At 35.6% G+C, this 19780-nt stretch overlaps 1 pseudogene; it reads right to left on the minus strand.

Moving 5' to 3' along the window:
* Window positions 1-10052: 10052 nt before the first annotated feature.
* On the minus strand, window positions 10053-19250 carry LOC137241858 (uncharacterized; annotated as a pseudogene).
* Window positions 19251-19780: the final 530 nt, after the last annotated feature.

Consider the following 19780-nt stretch of genomic DNA (forward strand, 5'->3'; position numbering starts at 1 on the left):
TAACCAAACCGTTTCGGAGGTGGCTGAAAAAGAAGTGAAAAACTGTCTCTCACAACATATGTGTGTTGTTGCTCCACTGTCTAAGCACCACGAACTTCGCTTCAAATTAAAAATTTTTGATGTTGCTGCTCCAATTAAGATGGATAGCCTGAAATCCGTTGATTTATCTGAATCTCTGCTGTCTCTTTTCTTCCTTTGGCGTTCAAAAGCATAGTGGTCACGCTGTCTGCAGTTATAATATTTTCTTATCTTTTTTCTTGATATTACTAACTTCCTCATTTGACTTCTTTGACCTTCCCACAAAATGTGCCATCTTACCATTGCTGAGAAAAAAATCACTTCTTTCCAATCGTCGCCCACCTTCTTCAATTAATTTCACCTTCAATGAACTGAGCGCTGGAAAAGATTCGCGTGCCTCAATTGCAACGACGAAATTTTCATATGACACTGGCAAACTAGACAACAAAATAATGCACAAAATCTCGTCCGTCGAAGTGATGTCAACCTGGGCAAGCATTTCGACTATGTTAGTAAATTCATTTATATGTGTAAAGTTTGTTTTAAAGAGAAGTAAAACGCAAAGAAGTTTGGGTAATGCCGTATTGCAGCACCAAGTGTAAGTGTCTTTATTAAAACAATTTTCGGCTTATTTATGCTAAATTTTTCTACATACTACACATACGTGCATACATATCGTATGAGCGACCAAACCTTATGTACATTAGGGTGGCCCTTATTTTCCAAAGTGTTCCGATTCTCGATCTCACCCCCTAGAAATATGCGAATAGCCTAAAAACTAGAATATACAAAGTTTTAGGTCAATCGAAAAAGGGTTAGAAGTGCAGCAAAGAGCTTGATGTCCTGAAAAATGACAAATTTTTACAATTTCTTAAATTTGGTCAACCCTACTTCATTTGTTATTGGTGAAACGTAATTTAACGTGTTATTAGTAAGTTCTGGAGATATTTGACTTTCAAATAAATCTAAGACAACAAAAAATGATCAAATTATAATAAAGTTATAAAATAAATTATGCCTTAAACACGGTGTCATTACTTAAAGAATGTGTATATAATGAGTATACGTAAATGAGTTTGTTTAAAATTTTTTTATTATAAATTTTTTTGAAAATAAATTTTTAAAACATTGCTGACACATATATAGTATGATATTATTTCCTAGGATCTAATTAATGATGATTTAGTATGTGAGTCAAATTGTTTTTTGTAATCAGTTACAACACGTAAAAAATATTGTTTTTCTTGTTCGTCATTTGTAAATATTCTATATATAAGCTTTAATCCTCTTCCTTCTGTGTCTGTGGTTAACTACTTTTATATTTATAACAGTATCCAGTATAGTGGATTTACCTCCAGAAATTGAGATGATATACCAAAACGACCAAAAAGTCAATTTTATTTCCTGTTACAAAATCGTGTATTTCTTTGTCTATGAATTTATTGATTTCACTGAGCCTTAAGTGTAACCTCTTTAAATTTTCTGTTTCCTTGTCGCAGTTGTCTATGCTTTTGATTTTTTCCACAATCTTTTTCTTCATGGTACAAGAGACGTCATCATCGAACAATGGCAATGCAATACATTCTTCAGACAGATACCATAGGTGGTTACAAAACTTTTTTATTACAATGTCAGATATTTTTTTATTAAAATTTCTGTATTTATAAATTTCTTTAATAAAAGATAAGTCTTGAAGTGGTGCTCTATGAGGATTGGTACAGTAAAACCAAAGCTTAACATAGAATTGTATAATAAACGCGCATATACTTGCTATGGAATTCTCTTCATACTCCGTTAGTTTAAACTGTTCACGAAATAAACAGATTTTTAAGCAATACAATGCCTTAGACATCCACCGAGCATGATGAGTGGGCTTTGGTACACGAAACTTTATGCCATCACTTGCTCCTAGACATATAGACGTTAATTCCAAAAATTCCCTACAGTCATCTCTTACTATTTCCTTTTTCAATTATTCCATAGAGGGTTTTTTAAAATAGTATCTTTGCTATCGCTTAAAAGTAATTTCAATTCGTTATTTTGTTTTTGCAATTTTCTTGAAATCGCCGAAATAACTGAACGTCCCTACTAGTATTTGCAGGAAAATAACTCTCAGCAGAACTTCGTAAACATGATGGCGACAAGGTAGATACAGAAGTTTTCACTCAAGTTTTTTTTCTAATAAAGTTGCAGCTCCTTTTATAACGCCTGCGTTTACCGATGTCGTATCAAAACAACAGGCTACAATCTCATCCTTCAGATCCCATTCAAATAACAGTTCATACAACGTATAAGCTATTTCCGAGCCTGTTCACCATTCCTGTAAGTAACAATAACTGGAAGTCGTTTCACCTATTCACGACCTGTTATTTCTGGAAGTGGTTTTCCATCCCAATGCAAAGTTCCGCAATTTATCTATTTAAAAAAACCTACTATTCAAAATTTGTTCATTCAACAGAAGTATAGTTTTAATAAGAAAACGTCAAAGAAATTTTTAGTAGTTGTTTGCAATTTTAAAATATATATTTTCATTTCTTTATAATTTTTTTTAATTTCTTTCGACATGCTTGTTGCAAGAACAAGTTGCAGTGCAGGCCTAATTTTTTGTGGCATCACGCATTTCGAAAGAAAATTTATAAAAAAATATATGTGTATACTTTTTAAATAAATAAACTTAGAGTTTGGTTTCAAGGGATATATGTATTTGTGTATAAAAAAGTTTATTTGAGCATTTTTTACCCGAATACCACGCTTCACTGATATACACATTTGCACAGACTTAATTTACTTTTCATATTTGTTTGTCGAAAGCAATATATATTTTGCCCTGTAACTTTGTTATTGATCGACCGATTTTGAAGATTGTGGCCATTTTAGAAAAGCAAAAAAATACAGATTTTAGTACGGTATAGAAAAGCAGTAAATTTTCGTAGGGTTTAGAAATATGGAAGCCTGAAACACAAAACTGTAAAAATTCGTAATTCTTCAGGATTTCAAGCCCTTTGTATATATTCGTTTTGGAGCTATTCACATATTTTTACGGGGTCAGATCAAGAATCCAAACACTTTTATTTCCCTCCATCCAACGAAGGGACACCCTAATGTACATAGTAAATGATCGTGGCGTATTTACTAAGGGCAGCTCAAGTAACGCACGTGTCTTGCTGTGGGAACGTAAATATGTTTGCGTTGCTTTTATTAAGAAAACACATTCATAGGTCCGACACATAAGCAGTTTTTCATATAGATGAGTTTAACACATGCTTATGCATTATTTGTCGATTGCACGTAGTTTTATGGAGAACGGTAGAATGAGCGACATTGGCGCCATCTGATATTGAAAAGTAGCCATCTCCCAAATTTTGTTAAAAGCAAATCATAAGAAGAAGAATTTGACATTTGCTTTGGCTAAGGGTGTTGGCACACTTTGCAAGTGAAATTATTCTTTCCACTGGTTGGTAAATTTTCTAAAATTTTTAGCAAATAAAAACTGCAATATAACAATCGATTACCACACAAAATATGTTAGCAAGAATTTTTGTTGCATAGGGAGAATGTTTATGACAGTGCTTCGCGAAATTTTGAATGTGTATGGGCAAGGCGTAGTAAACTTCAATTGCCAAGTCTGAAGTTCCTTCATAATTACAAACGCAACATCTTGGTTGATTGTGGCGATGTTATTGGAATGCATAAGCTTGTGTTAAACGCATCTATATGAAAAATTTCATTGTACCGCGGCCTTCATTCTAACGACGCAAGTGTCAAGTGCACTATGGCGTGTGAACCGTCTTAGATGCATGCAATGTATATGTATATATGTATGTTACACCACCAATTTTTAAAGAAAAGTTCTGCATGTAGAAAAGTATTCTATTACAATTAATTTATGCCAAATTTTCAATTGCTTTTATATTTTAAATGTTTACATATGGGTAAGTGGTTTTGGTTTAGACATTTTTTTTTGTTATTATAATTTTTTTTTTTTTTTGTTCATTTGTGCAGTATATTTGTGTCAAAGAGATCTCGAGTTTACTCGTTTACGTTACAGATTTTTATACTCAGTTGAGCAGAGCTCACAGAGTATATTAAGTTTGATTGGATAACGGTTGGTTGTACATATATAAAGGAATCGAGATAGATATAGACTTCCATATATCAAAATAATCAGGATCGAAAAAAAATTTGATTGAGCCATGTCCGTCCGTCCGTCCGTCCGTTAACACGATAACTTGAGTAAATTTTGAGGTATCTTGATGAAATTTGGTATGCAGGTTCCTGAGTACACATCTCAGATCGCTATTTAAAATGAACGATATCGGACTATAACCACGCCCACTTTTTCGATATCGAAAATTTCGAAAAACCGAAAAAGTGCGATAATTCATTACAAAAGACAGCTAAAGCGACGAAACTTGGTAGATGAGTTGAACTTATGACGCAGAATAGAAAATTTGTAAAATTTTGGACAATGGGCGTGGCACCGCCCACTTTTAAAAGAAGGTAATTTAAAAGTTTTGCAAGCTGTAATTTGGCAGTCGTTGAAGATATCTTGATGAAATTTGGCAGGAACGTTACTTCTATTACTATATGTACGCCTAATAAAAATTAGCAAAATCGGAGAAGGACCACGCCCACTTTAAAAAAAAAAAATTTTTTAAAGTAAAATTTTAACAAAAAATTTAATACCTTTACAGTATATAAGTAAATTATGTCAACATTCAACTCCAGTAATGATATGGTGCAACAAAATACAAAAATAAAAGAAAATTTCAAAATAGGCGTGGCTCCGCCCTTTTTCATTTAATTTGTCTAGGATACTTTTAACGCCATAAGTCGAACAAAAATTAACCAATCCTTTTGAAATTTGGTAGGGGCATAGATTTTATGACATTAACTCTTTTCTGGTAAAATGGGCGAAATCGGTTGATGCCACACCCAGTTTTTATACACAGGCGTCCGTCTGTCCTTCCGCATGGCCGTTAACACGATAACTTGGGCAAAAATCGACATATCTTTAATGAACTTAGTTCACGTGCTTACTTGAACTCACCTTATCTTGGTATGAAAAATGAGCGAAATCCGACTATGACCACGCCCACTTTTTCGATATCGAAAATTACGAAAAATGAAAAAATGCTATAATTCTATACCAAATACGAAAAAAAGCATGAAACATGGTAAAGTAATTGGATTGTTTTATTGACGCGAAATATAACTTTAGAAAAAACTTTATAAAATGGTTGCGACACCTACCATAATAAGTAGAAGAAAATGAAAAAGTTCTACAGGGCGAAATAAAAAACCCTTAAAATCTTGGCAGGTATTACATATATAAATAAATTAGCTGTATCCAACAGATGATGTTCTGGGTCACCCTGGTCCACATTTTGGTCGATATCTGGAAAACGCCTTCACACCACTCCCTTTTAAAACTCTCATTAATACCTTTAATTTGATACCCATATCGTACAAACTCATTCTAGAGTCACCCCTGGTCCACCTTTATGGCGATATCTCGAAAAGGCGTCCACCTATAGAACTAAGCCCCACGCCCTTTTAAAATACTCATTAACACCTTTCATTTGATACCCATATCGTAAAAACATATTCTAAAGTCACCCCTGGTCCACCTTTATGGCGATATCTCGAAAAGGCGAACACCTATAGAACGAAGGCCCACTCCCTTTTAAAATACTCATTAACACCTTTCTTTTGATACCCATATTGTACAAACAAATTCTAGGGTCACCCCTGCTCCACCTTTATGGCGATATCTCGTAACGGCGTCCACATATGGAACTAAGGATTACTCCCTTTTAAAATACTCATAAACACCTTTCTTTTGATACCCATATTGTACAAACAAATTCTAGGGTTACCCCTGGTCCACCTTTATGGCGATATATCGAAACCGCGTCCACCTATGGAACTAAGGATTACTCCCTTTTAAAATACTCATTAGCACCTTTCATTTGATACCCATATCGTGCAAACGCGTTCTATAGTCACCCCTGGTCCACCTTTATGGCGATATCTCGAAAAGGCGACCACCTATACAACAACCACCACTCCCTTTTAAAACCCTTATTAATACCTTTAATTTGATACCCATATCGTACAAACATATTCTAGAGTCACTCCTGGTCCACCTTTAGGGCGATATTTCGAAACGGCGTCCACCTATAGAACTAAAGCCCTCTCCCTTTTAAATACTCATTAACACCTTTCGTTTGATGCCCATATTGTACAAACAAACTCTAGGGTCACCCCTGGTCCACTTTATGGCGATATCTCGAAACGGCGTCCACCTATGGAACTAAGGATTACTCCCTTTTAAAATACTCATTAACACCTTTTTTTTGATACCCATATTGTACAAACAAATTCTAGGGTCACCCCTGGTCCACCTTTGTGGCGATATCTCGAAATGGCGTCCACCTATGGAACTAAGGATTACTCCCTTTTAAAATACTCATTAACACCTTTCATTTGAAACCCATATCGTACAAACGCATTCTAGAGTCAACCCTGATCCACCTTTATGGCTATATCCCTAAATGGCATCCACCTATAGAACTATGGCCCACTCCCTCATAAAATACTCTTTAACGCCTTTCATTTGATACACATTCCAGGGTTTCCCTCGGTTCATTTTCCTACATGGTTATTTTCCCTTATGTTGTCACCATAGCTCTCAACTGAGTATGTAATGTTCGGTTACACCCGAACTTAACCTTCCTTACTTGTTTCTTTTATTATTGTATTTTACTTTTGTATCCAATACATATTTTCTTGGCGTTTACAAAAATTGAAGTGTTTTTATTCTACGAGTTTAAGTCTATTTTTATATACTATGATTTTCTTATTTTTATTACATAATTATTATTTTGACTTATATTTTCTACTTTATATGGAGTTAGTGTAAAATTATTATTTTTATCGATATTTCCTACATTATAGGGCACTTTACACTTACTATCTAACCTATGACCTGCTTCATCTTTAACTAATACTAAATCACCTAAGTTTATTTCTTTATATTGTATTTTCCTATCATAACTAGCTTTCTGCTTTTCTTTTATTGCTGTACTATGTGGTTAGCTCTTTTGTGTGCCGTTTTGACCTAAAATCAGAAACGTTTTTGGGACTTTTTTTTCGTTTAATAAACAACGTGAAATTTTCCGATTCAGTCAAGTTGCATTTAAATAATAATAAACTAAGCTGAAATAAAAGAATATATAATAAAATAAGAAATAAAATAAATTTGCATAAAAGACAATATAAAAAATTTAATGTTATATTCTTGTAGCAAATTTAGTTATTTATTTTTATTTTTTTCAATATAAGACGTACTTTATCTAAAGTGAGGATTAAATCTGCAAATGCAAAAACATTTTCGGGAAAATTTGCCATTAATTTTTATAAATAAGTTTAGTTAGTTTCAAAAAAGTTAACTCATTATTTGTGATTTCACGTTTTTTTAAAGCAACTAAAATACAAAACAAAGAATCTGTTAAATAAAGACCTATGCATTTACATGTAATTCAAATTTGTCCAAACAAGTAAGGAAGGCTAAGTTCGGGTGTAACCGAAAATTACATACTCAGCTGAGAGCTTTGGAAACCAAATAAAGGAAAATCACCATGTAGGAAAATAAACCTAGGGTAACCCTGGAATGTGTTTGTACGATATGGGTATCAAATGGAAGGTATTAAAGATTATTTTAAAAGAAAGTAGGCCATAGTTCTATAGGTGGACACCATTTCGGGATATAGCCATAAAGATGGACAAGGGGTAACTCTAGAATATGTTTATACGATATGGGTATCAAATTAAAGGTGGTAATGAGTATTTTAAAAGGGAGTGATCCTTAGTTCTATAGGTGGATGCCTTTTCGAGATATAGCCATAAAGGTGGGCCAGGGTGACTCTAGAATGTGTTTGTACGATATGGGAATCAAACGAAAGGCCATAGTTCTATAGGTGGACGCCTTCTCGAGATATCGCCATAAAGGTGGGCCAGGGATGACTCTAGAATGTGTTTGTACGATATGGGTATCAAATTAAAGGTGGTAATGAGTACTTTAAAAGGGAGTGATCCTTAGTTCTATAAGTGGATGCCTTTTCGAGATATCGCCATAATGGTGGCCCAGGGGTGACTCTAGAATGTGTTTGTACGATATGGGGATCAAACGAAAGGCCATAGTTCTATAGGTGGAAGCCTTCTCGAGATATCGCCATAAAGGTGGACCAGGGGTGACTATAGAATGTGTTTGTACGATATTGGTATCAGTTGAAAGGTGTTAGTGAGTATTTTAAAAGCGAATGGGCCTTAGTTCTATATGTGGACGCCTTTTTCAGATATCGTCATAAAGGTGGACCAGAGGTGACTCTAGAATGCGTTTGTACGATATAGGTATCAAATGAAAGATGTTAAAAGGGAGAGGCCCTTAGTTCTATAGGTGGACACCTTTTCGGGATAACGCCATAAAGGTGGACCAGTGGTGACTCTATAATATGTTTGTATGATATGGGTATCAAATTAAAGGCACTAATTAGGGTTTTCTTCAACTTAATATGGTAAGTGTCACACCCATTTTACAAAGTTTTTTTCTAAAGATATATTTGCGTCAATAATCCAATCCAATTACCATGTTTCATCCCTTTTTTCGTATTTGGTATAGAATTATGGCATTTTTTCATTTTTCGTAATTTTCGATATCGAAAAAGGGAGCGTGGTCATAGTCGGATTTCGGCCATTTTTTATACCAATACAAAGAAAGTTCAGATAATTATGTGAACTGAGTTTAGTAAAGATATATCGATTTTTCTCAAGTTATCGTATTAACGGCCGAACGGAAGGACAGACGGTCGACTGTGTATAAAAACTGGGCGTGGCTTCAACCGATTTCGCCCATTTTCACAGAAAACATTTACTGTCATAGATGCCCTACTAAATTTCGGAAGGATTGGTAAATTTTTGCTCGACTTATGGCATTAAAAGTATTCTAGACAAACTAAATGAAAAAGGGCGGAGCCAGGCCAATTTTGAAATTTTCTTTTATTTTTGTATTTTGTTGCACCATATCATTACTGGAGTTGAATGTTGACATAATTTGACATAATTTACTTATATACGGTAAAGTTATTAAATTTTTTGTAAAATTTTAGTTTAAAAAAATTTTTTTTTTAAAAAGGGGGACGTGTTCTTCATCCGATTTTGCAAATTTTTATTTAGCATACATACAGTAATAGGGGTAACGTTCGTGCTGAATTTTATCATGATTTCTTCAACGACTGCCAAATTACATATTGTAAACCTTTTAAATTACCTTCTTTTAAAAGTGGTCGGTGCCACGCCCATTGTCCAAAATTTTAAAAATTCTCTATTCTGCGTCATAAGGTCAACCCCTCTGCCAAGTTTCATTGCTTTATCCGTCTTTGCCAATGAATTATCGCATTTTTTTCGCATTTTTTCGGTTTTTCGAAATTTTTGATATCGAAAAGGTGGGCGCGGTTATAGTCCGATATTGTTCATTTTAAACAGCGATCTGAGATGAGTGCTCAGGAACCTACATACCAAATTTCATCAAGATACCTCAAAATTTATTCAAGTTATCGTGTTAACGGACGGACGGACGGACGGAGATGGCTCAATCAAAATTTTTTTCGATCCTAATGATTTTGATATATGGAAGTCTATATCTACCTCGATTCCTTTATACCTGTACAACCAACCGTTATCCAATCAAAGTTAATATACTCTGTGAGCTCTGCTCAACTGAGTATAAAAAATGGGCCAGTTAAAAATTACTTCTCTTTAAAGTTTTTTTGTGCGCTAACAATTATTTTGGAACAATTATTTTCGGATTTCGGTACAGACCAATATAGGTAAGTAGAAGCAATGGGAAACCATGTTTTATTCTTTCGCCGTCTTGCGCGTACGTATATGTACATATGTAGGTGAAACATTTGGCCAACACGACTTCGCAGCTTTTCGAATTTCGAATTCAACATAATATGTAGTTTTGTGTCTTAGATCACTGATATAATTGGTCCCACAGATGGCGCACTTTTGGGCACGAAAGTAAATTTCGATTGTTCGAATTTACAGAACACTTTCTCTATTAATTATAAACAAATAGAGTAATGTTTGTTAACAAAAATAGGCCTATGCACTGCGGCTGATCCATACGAATCGATTCATAAAACGTTTATATGATTTTACGCATGCTAACTATGCGAAACAGCCTATCAATTGATTGTATGGAAATTTTGTTAGCGTATTAATAAATATATAATCATCTTCATACCCTTGGTTGTCAAAACCCTTGGTTTTCATTAACTGAAGGCGGTCATCTATGACCCGAGTCCACAGGAGAGAGGAGAGCACACCTCCTTGTGGGCATCCTCTTCTGGCCGCAATTGTTTCAGTTGTCCCTCCCAATTCCAAATGGATTTTTCTACTCTTTAACATGAACAGCACCCATCGAATAATCATTCATTATCAAAATACCTTGATATGTCAATAAAAGCGTAGAGGGCTATATTTCTGGATTTTAGAGCCTCTTAAATTTTTACCGTGTGACTATGAATAGCCGTCTCCGTGCATTTCCCTGATTGGTGGGCAAACTGATTCATTCACAGAGGGAATTTATTTAGATTGACCTCCCTAATATGCTCATCTAAGATTTTCTCCATACCCTGTAGGAGAAACGAGCTCAGGCTTATTGGTCGATACGACGAGGGCAGTTGCTCGGGCATCCCTGGCTTTGGTAAAAATACTAACTTAACCTCTGCCCAGCGGTTTGAAATATAGCCAAGCAGTAGTGATGCCTTATATAAAGTGGATAAGACTGGGGCTATATGATTTATCCCTTGCTGTAACAGGCAAGGATAGACCGCATCCGGTCCTGGTGACTGGCTGAATGGGCTGAAAGTAGGCAATGTCCATTGCACACGTTTGAAGGTGGTGAACTCTGTTGCTAGACTTTTTCTTTAACGCTGATGGTCGGAAAATCTACCATTATAGGTGGCTCCTATGCATAACAGTTAGGGAGTTCACAAAGTGTACTATTGATGCTATTTCTACCTTCTGCTATACAAGTGTGCTATGTATAGACGAACGTGTGAACATCCTGTGCTATTTTATGCACTATTGTGTATGGTATTCACCCTATTAATCAACTGTTTAGCGGAAGAGAAAATAATACAAAATATAAATATAAACATAAAAATACCTAGGAGGAGCGAAAAAAGTAAAATAGCTGCGATTTGTCAAAAATATACATATGACGTCATCACTGTGGAAGAGAGTAAGTAATCCAACACTTCCTTTGTGCTGTTTTTACATGTCGATTGTAGGTGATGAAGACGAGCAGGAAGATATCGATGAAAGGTTCAGACTGAATATGCTGCTATTGCTAAACAATCGCCGAGGTGTTCATTTAGGAATTCCTAAGTCAAACCAATGGAAGCTGAATATATTGGAGCATTTAGATGAAAATATATTTTGCTAAATGCTGCGCCTAAACCAAAAGGAGTTTGACCACCTTTTTAAGCTAGTAAAAGATGATGATGTGTTTCGGAGTGATAACAACACAGTAGAACTTCCGATTGAATTTCAGCTTAAACTCGTACTTTATAGGTTGGGATCTTCAGGTGAAGGACTTTCGACCCGTAAAATAGCATCTTTGTTTGGTGTTGTAGATAGCGGTACTATTCAAATCGTAACTAGATGAGTTTTTCAAGCCATACTCAAATAAGTGGGAGGGTTTTTATTCTGGCATAATGAAATGGAGCGTTTAAAGTTGATTGCACACACAGAAAAAGAAATGCCTGGATGTGTTGGATACATTTATGGCTCCGAAATTAAATTAGCCGAAGCACCCGTAAGGCATCATGAGATCTTCTTTTCCCGTAAGCGCCAGTACTCCAACAAAATTCAAGTAATTTTTGATTATCGCTTACGCATAAGCAAAAATGTTTTCGGACTACTTGCTCTCAAAACACCCACATAGGTTTTTGTCGACATCGCAATGGATTGCTGGTGATAGTGCATATCCACTGAAATCATAACTACTGACCCCATTCCGCCAAAATAGTACAGAATACACTAGAGAGGAGCGAGAAAAATTTAACAAATACTTCTCAAAATATCGCGTGCGAATTGAAAATTGTTTAGGGGCTGTGAAAGAAAAATTCCCTAGCCTGAAAAACTCAAGTTCAGATTGTACACAATACAAAACAAAAGCGATTGCAATGACTGGCTAATGGTATGCTGTATTTTGCATAACATTTTCATAAGCTTCTAAAATCAAGACCAAGAATGTAGTTTAGAGCCAACTGCCAACTTTTTATCGTTAACGAACCTTAGGGATCGTATATCAAACTTTATTCAAAATCAACCAAGTAATTAATGCTACTATCAAACTCCTCTATCATGTCAATAAAAGCTGGTTATTCCAAACATTTTTACTTATAGCAGAGCTTTCAACCCATATCCACTTGTAGCAAATTGTAAGTTGTTAAATTGTTAAATATCCACTTGTAGCATTTTTGGTTTTTTTTTTACCCTGAAGAATAGGCACAGATACAAATTCACACTCTGAATCTAAAACAAGTAAGGACGGGACTGTCTTCGGCTATGCCGAAGACTTCATACCTTTCATGAAAGGGGCTGAACAATAATCTTACCCCGTTCGTAATCTGCGAATAATCGGATGTATAAGATAAGAAATATCTAGTGAACAGATCTACATACCTAAACGATTTTTAAGATAAATATAAAACAAACAAGTAAGGATGGCTAAGTTCGGGTGTAGCCGAACTTTACATACTCTGTTGAGAGCTGTGGAGACAAAGTAAGGGAAAATCACCATGTTGTAAAAAGAACCTAGGGTAACCCTGGAATGTGTTTTTATGACATATGTTACAAATGGAAGGTATTAAAGAGTATTTTAAGAGGAAGTGGGCCATAGTTCTATAGATGGACGCCATTTAGGGATATCGCCATAAAGATGGACCAGGGGTGACTCTAGAATTTGTTTGTACGATATGAGTATCAAATGAAAGGTGTTAATGAGTATTTTAAAAGGGAGTGGCCCTTAGTTCTATAGGTGGACGCCTTTCCGAGATATCCTTATAAAGGTGGACCAGGGTTGACTCTAGAATGCTTTTGTACAATATGGGTATCAAATGAAAGGTGTTAATAAGTGTTTTAAAAGGGAGTGGGCCTTAGTTCTACGGGTGGACGCCTTTTCGGGATATCGCTATAAACGTGGACCAGGGGTGACTCTAGAATTTATTTTGTACGATATGGGTATCAAATGAAAGGTATTTATGAGTATTTTAAAAGACCGTGGGCCTAAGTTCTATAGATGGACGCCTTCTCGATATATCGCCATAAAGATGGACCAGGGGTGACTCTAGAATTTGTTTGTACGATATGAGTATCAAATGAAAGGTGTTAATGTTTATTTTAAGAGGGCGTGGAACTTAGTTCTATATGTAGACGCCTTTTCGAGATATCGCCATAAAGGTGGACCAGGGGTGACTCTAGAATTTGTTTGTACGATATGGGTATCAAATGAAAGGTGTTAATGAGTACTTTAAAAGGGAGTGGCCCTTAGTTCTATAGGTGGACGCCTTTTCGGAATATCCTTATAAAAGTGGACCAGGGTTGACCCTAGAATGCGTTTGTACAATATGGGTATCAAATGAAAGGTGTTAATAAGTGTTTTAAAAGGGAGTGGGCCTTAGTTCTATGGGTGGACGCCTTTTCGGGATATCGCCATAAACGTGGACCAGGGGTGACTCGAGAATGCGTTTGTACGATATGGGTATCAAATGAAAGGTACTAATGAGTAATTTAAAAGGCCGTGGGCCTAAGTTATATAGATGGACGCCTTTTCGAGATATCGCCATAAAGGTGGACCAGGGGTGACTCTAGAATTGGTTTGTACGATATGGGTATCAAATGAAAGGTGTTAATGAGTATTTTAAGAAGGCGTGGAACTTAGTTCTATATGTAGACGCCTTTTCGAGATATCGCCATAAAGGTGGACCAGGGGTGACTCTAGAATTTGTTTGTACTATATGGGTATCAAATGAAAGGTGTTAATGAGTATTTTAAAAGGGAGTGGCCCTTAGTTCTATAGGTGGACGCCTTTTCGGAATATCTTTATAAAGGTGGACCAGGGTTGACTCTAGAATGCTTTTGTACAATATGGGTATCAAATGAAAGGTGTTAATAAGCGTTTTAAAAGGGAGTGGGCCTTAGTTCTATGGGTGGACGCCTTTTCGGGATATCGCCATAAACGTGGACCAGGGGTGACTCTAGAATGCGTTTGTACGATATGGGTATCAAATGAAAGGTGTTACACCAATACAAAGTGAGTTCAGATAAGTACGTGAACTGAGTTTAGTAAAGATATATCGATTTTTGCTCAAGTTATCGTGTTAAAGGCCGAGCGGAAGGACAGACGGTCGATTGTGTATAAAAAATGGGCGTGGCTTCAACAGATTTCGCCCTTTTTCACTGAAAACAGTTATCGCCCTAGAAGCTAAGCCTCTATCAAATTTCACAAGTATTGGTAAATTTTTGTTCGACTTATGGCATTCAAAGTATCCTAGACAAATTAAACGAAAAAGGGCGGAGCCACGCCCATTTTGAAATTTTCTTTTATTTTTATATTTTGTTACAACATATCAATAGTGTAGTTGAATGTTGACATAATTTACTTATATACTGTAAAGATATTAACTTTTCTTTTAAAATTTTAATTAAAAAAAAAATTTTTTTAAAAGTGGGCGTGGTCGTTCTCCGATTTTGCTAATTTTTATTAAGCAGACATATAGTAATAAGGGTAACGTTCCTGCCAAATTTCATTATGATATCTTCAACGACTGCCAAATTACAGCTTGGAAAACTTCTAAATTACCTTCTTTTAAAAGTGGGCGATGCCACGCCCATTGTCCAAAATTTTACCAGTTTTCTATTCTGCGTCATAAGTATAACTCACCTACCAAGTTTCATCGCTTAATCCGTATTTGGTAATGAATTATCGCTTTTTTTCGATTTTTCGAAATTTTCGATATCGAAGAAGTGGGCGTGGTTATGGTCCGATATCGTTCATTTTAAATAGCGATCTGAGATGAGTGCCAGGAACCTACATACCAAATTTCATCAAGATACCTCAAAATTTACTCAAGTTATCGTGTTAACGGACAGACGGACGGACGGACGGACGGACATGGTTCAATCGAATTTTTTTTCGATACTGATGATTTTGATATATGGAAGTCTCTATCTATCTCGATTTCTTTATACCTGTACAACCAACCATTATCCAATCAAAGTTAATATACTCTGTGAGCTCTGCTCAACTGAGTATAAAAATAGGTAGGTACTTTGTGTGAGGATGCAAAGTTTCAGGTTTTTTGTGGTCTGCGTGTAAAAACTATGACTACGAATCACGTATTTCAACAATATATGACGTAAACGTAACTATGATGAATTTTGAAGCTTCTAGCCGTAAAAAGGGGGCAAAAATTAGAGTTTATATGGGGTATATAATATATATACCACCGATCTCTATGATTTTTTCAGACAACAATATATACTATATACGTAAGCAATCGGTGAAATTTGAAGCCTCTAGCTCTTAAAATAGGGCAGTAATTACGAAAAGTTTCTTATCTGAACAATCGGTTGTGGGGGATATATACTATATATACGACCGATCTCATCAATTTTTTTAGGCAACAATATGTGCAATATACGAAAGTATATGGTGAAGTTTTAAGCTTCAATCTGTTAAATTGAGTAAGATATTACAAAAATCCTCTTTTTCTGAAAAATCAGTTGTATGGAGGATATATGCTATAGTGGTACGATCCGGCCGGTTCCGACAAATGTCTAATCGGACACCCAAATACACCCGCTCACCAAATTTTATCAAGATATCTCAAACATTTAGGGACTAGTTTGTATACAAACAGACAGACGGACAGACGGACAGACGGACATGGCTAAATCAACTCAGCTCTTTTACCTGATTATTTCGGTATACTTAATGGTGGTCTATCTATTTTCCTTTAAGGACTTACAATTTTGGGTTTCGAGACGAAATTAATATACCATTTCATTTTCATGAAAGGTATAAAAAAATTCATAGCACTCCCATATGCCCTCAGATTCATATAAAAAGTACCTGAATTTCTAACGGTACAAAGAAAAATCACTTCCCTATGAAGCCAAGGCACTTCGGTATGATATTAAAATTTAAACTAACAAATTGACAAGAAAAAGTTTAAAAAAAATTTTGTAGCACTAAAAAAGGTTTTGAATAACGTGCCTGCCTTTCCTTTAGCTCAAACTCCCTTTGCTTAAGAGTAAATTAATTTTCCCTTATGACCAACTCTTTCTCTCTTGCTATAGTTTCTGCCTCCAATTTCTGCTTCTTGAATGCCATTGCTTCAGCTTGCACCTTCATAATGTCGGAAGCTGCTGTCCGGCTGTATATACCTTTACAGCTCATGTCTGCTGTTGGACTCTGGGAGCTCGTGGTTGGTGTCATGCTAGAAGAGCATACCGGAATATGAGAGCATTCCGTAAACTGTACCGGCCTTTGCGATTCGGTTTCAATTATTTGGATCTCTGCAGTCACTTTGGTTATTTGGCCCTCTTCAATTAAATTTGCCATTGTGTCATCGATTACGGAAGACTCACAAATCCGGCTTCCGAAAATGCCATCCAGCTCGTAAAAAAATGTGCACATTTTTAGCAAAGTTCCTTGGAAAAAAATGTTGGCTATTGAAATTAATCGGCAAAGAAATATTTTAAGAACCTATATACCTTTAATGGTATCGCCGGTCATGCTCCCTGTTCCCGTCGATCCCTCCCATGCTTTGGCTTTATTGTAGCCCGACCACATGTTGCGCACTTTTGCAAGCACCAGCTTCCACTCCATTGGGATATTCTGCTCCTCGCAAAATCACTTATAGTAAACTTGAGCAGACGGCTTCTGCAAAATAAACATATGCACGTATGTATATATGTATGTTTCTTCATAATTTTATTTTACTTCTGTCCAAGCAAAAACAAACCTCAAGTAGCCGATTTTCCAGTAAAAATTCAATAAGACACTTCTCATCTGCCACCGTCCATTTCCGAGTTAGATTGCAGAGAATGCGCTTGCGTCTGTCCTGGAATCAAAAAAGTTTTTAAAAAGCCAAATTAGTTTGCATTTAAAACAAGTAAGGAAGGTTAAGTTCGGGTGTAACCGAACATTACATACTCAGTTGAGAGCTATGGTGACAACATAAGGGAAAATAACCATGTAGGAAAATGAACCGAGGGAAACCCTGGAATGTGTTTGTATGATATGTGTATCAAATGAAAGACATTAAAAAGTATTTTGTGAGGGAGTGGGCCATAGTTCTATAGGTGGACGCCATTTAGGGATATCTCCATAAAGGTGGACCTGGGGTGACCCTAGAATTTGTTTGTACAATATGGGTATCAACCGAAAGGTGTTAATGAGTATTTTAAAAGGGAGTGATCCTTAGTTCCATAGGTGGACGCCGTTTCGAGATATCGCCTTAAAGGTGGACCAGGGGTGACTCTAGAATAGGTTTTACAATATGGCTATCAAACGAAAGGTTTTAATGAGTATTTTAAAAGGGGGTGGGCCTTAGTTCTATAGGTGGACGCCTTTTCGAGGCATCGCAATAAAGGTGCACCAGGGGTGACTCTAGACTTTGTTTGCACGATATTGGTATCAAATTAAAGGTATTAATGAGAGTTTTAAAAGGGAGTGGTGGTAGTTGTATATGTGAAGGCGTTTTCCAGATATCGACCAAAATGTGGACCAGGGTGACCCAGAACATCATCTGCTGGATACCGCTAATTTATTTATATATGTAATACCTGCCCAAATTTCAAGGGTTTTTTATTTAGCCCTGCAGAACTTTTTCATTTTCTTCTACTTAATATGGTAGGTGTCACAACCATTTTACAAAGTTTTTTCTAAAGTTATATTTCGCGTCAATAAACCAATCCAATTAGCATGTTTCATCCCTTTTTTCGTATTTTGTATAGAATTATGGCATTTTTTCATTTTTCGTAATTTTCGATATCGAAAAAGTGGGCGTGGTCATAGTCGGATTTCGTTCATTTTTTATACCAAGATAAAGTCAGTTCAGGTAAGTACGTGAACTAAGTTCAGTAAAGATATGTCTATTTTTGCTCAAGTTATCTTATTAACGGCCATGCGTAAGGACAGACGGACGACTGTGTATAAAAACTGGGCGTGGCTTCAACCGATTGCACCCATTTTCACAGAAAACAGTTAGCGTCATAAAATCTACGCCCCTACCAAATTTCAAAAGGATTGGTAAATTTTTGTTCGACTTATGGCATTAAAAGTATCCTAGACAAATTTAATGAAAAAGGGCGGAGCCACGCCCATTTTGAAATTTTCTTTTATTTTTGTATTTTGTTGCACCATATCATTCCTGGAGTTGAATTTTGACATAATTTACTTATATACTGTAAAGATATTAAATTTTTTGTTAAAATTTTACTTACAAAAAAAAATTTTTTTTTAAAGTGGGCGTGGTCCTTCTCCAATTTTGCTAATTTTTATTAAGCGTACATATAGTAATAGGAGTAACGTTCCTGCCAAATTTCATAATGATATCTTCAACGACTGCGAAATTACAGCTTGCAAAACTTTTACATAACCTTCTTTTAAAAGGGGGCGGTGCCACACCCATTGTCCAAAATTTTACTAATTTTCTATTCTGCGTCATAAGGTCAACTCACCTACCAACTTTCATCCCTTTGTCTGCCTTTGGTAATGAATTATTGCACTTTTTCTGTTTTTAGAAATTTTCGATATCGAAAAAGTGGGCGTGGTTATAGTCCGATATCGTTCATTTTAAACAGCGATCTAAGATGAGTGCTCAGGAACCTACATACCAAATTTCATCAAGATACCTCAAAATTTACTCAAGTTATCGTGTTAACGGGCGGACGGACGGACGGACATGGCTCAATCAAATTTTTTTTCGATCCTGATGATTTTGATATATGGAAGTCTATATCTATCTCGATTCCTTTATACCTGTACAACCAACCGTTATCCAATCAAACTTAATATACTCTGTGAGCTCTGCTCAACTGAGTATAAAAATATTACTTACTTTATTATTTTGCTCTAATTCCATTTTTCTGTATTACTAATTAATACTAGTAATTACTTCTGATTTCGGTCTTGCACAAACTGTAAATATGATGGTAAACAAAATCAGCTGAACGTATAGCATACACAAATAGCACACTAAACATACCTTTCAAGGTTGTATTGAAATAGGAATATTTATGCATGTGAAACAAAAACAACAGTTTTATAACTGTGCTAATACAATAGCATGATTAAAGGAATAGCATAATGAATAGTACATATTGGAACTCCCTAAGTATCTTTCATCTATTCATCATCTACTTAGTTTTTGAATGAATGTTGCGTATACGCAATGGTGTTTCATAACTTTTTTTGGTTATGCACATATAAAGTTTTTAACACAAAGTACAATTCTCCATACAGTAGTCAATAAAATTATTTGATTTCAATTCGCAACAACTTGGCTAATTCATAAATAAGTCATAGTCCAATAAACATTGCACTCTCTTTACGCGCAACATTCCATTACTAAATAATTAGGTATTTAGTATTGCATTAAGTGCTTTAACCTTG

Source organism: Eurosta solidaginis, chromosome 2, assembly GCF_040869045.1.
Source record: "Eurosta solidaginis isolate ZX-2024a chromosome 2, ASM4086904v1, whole genome shotgun sequence".
NCBI lineage: Eukaryota > Metazoa > Arthropoda > Insecta > Diptera > Tephritidae > Eurosta > Eurosta solidaginis.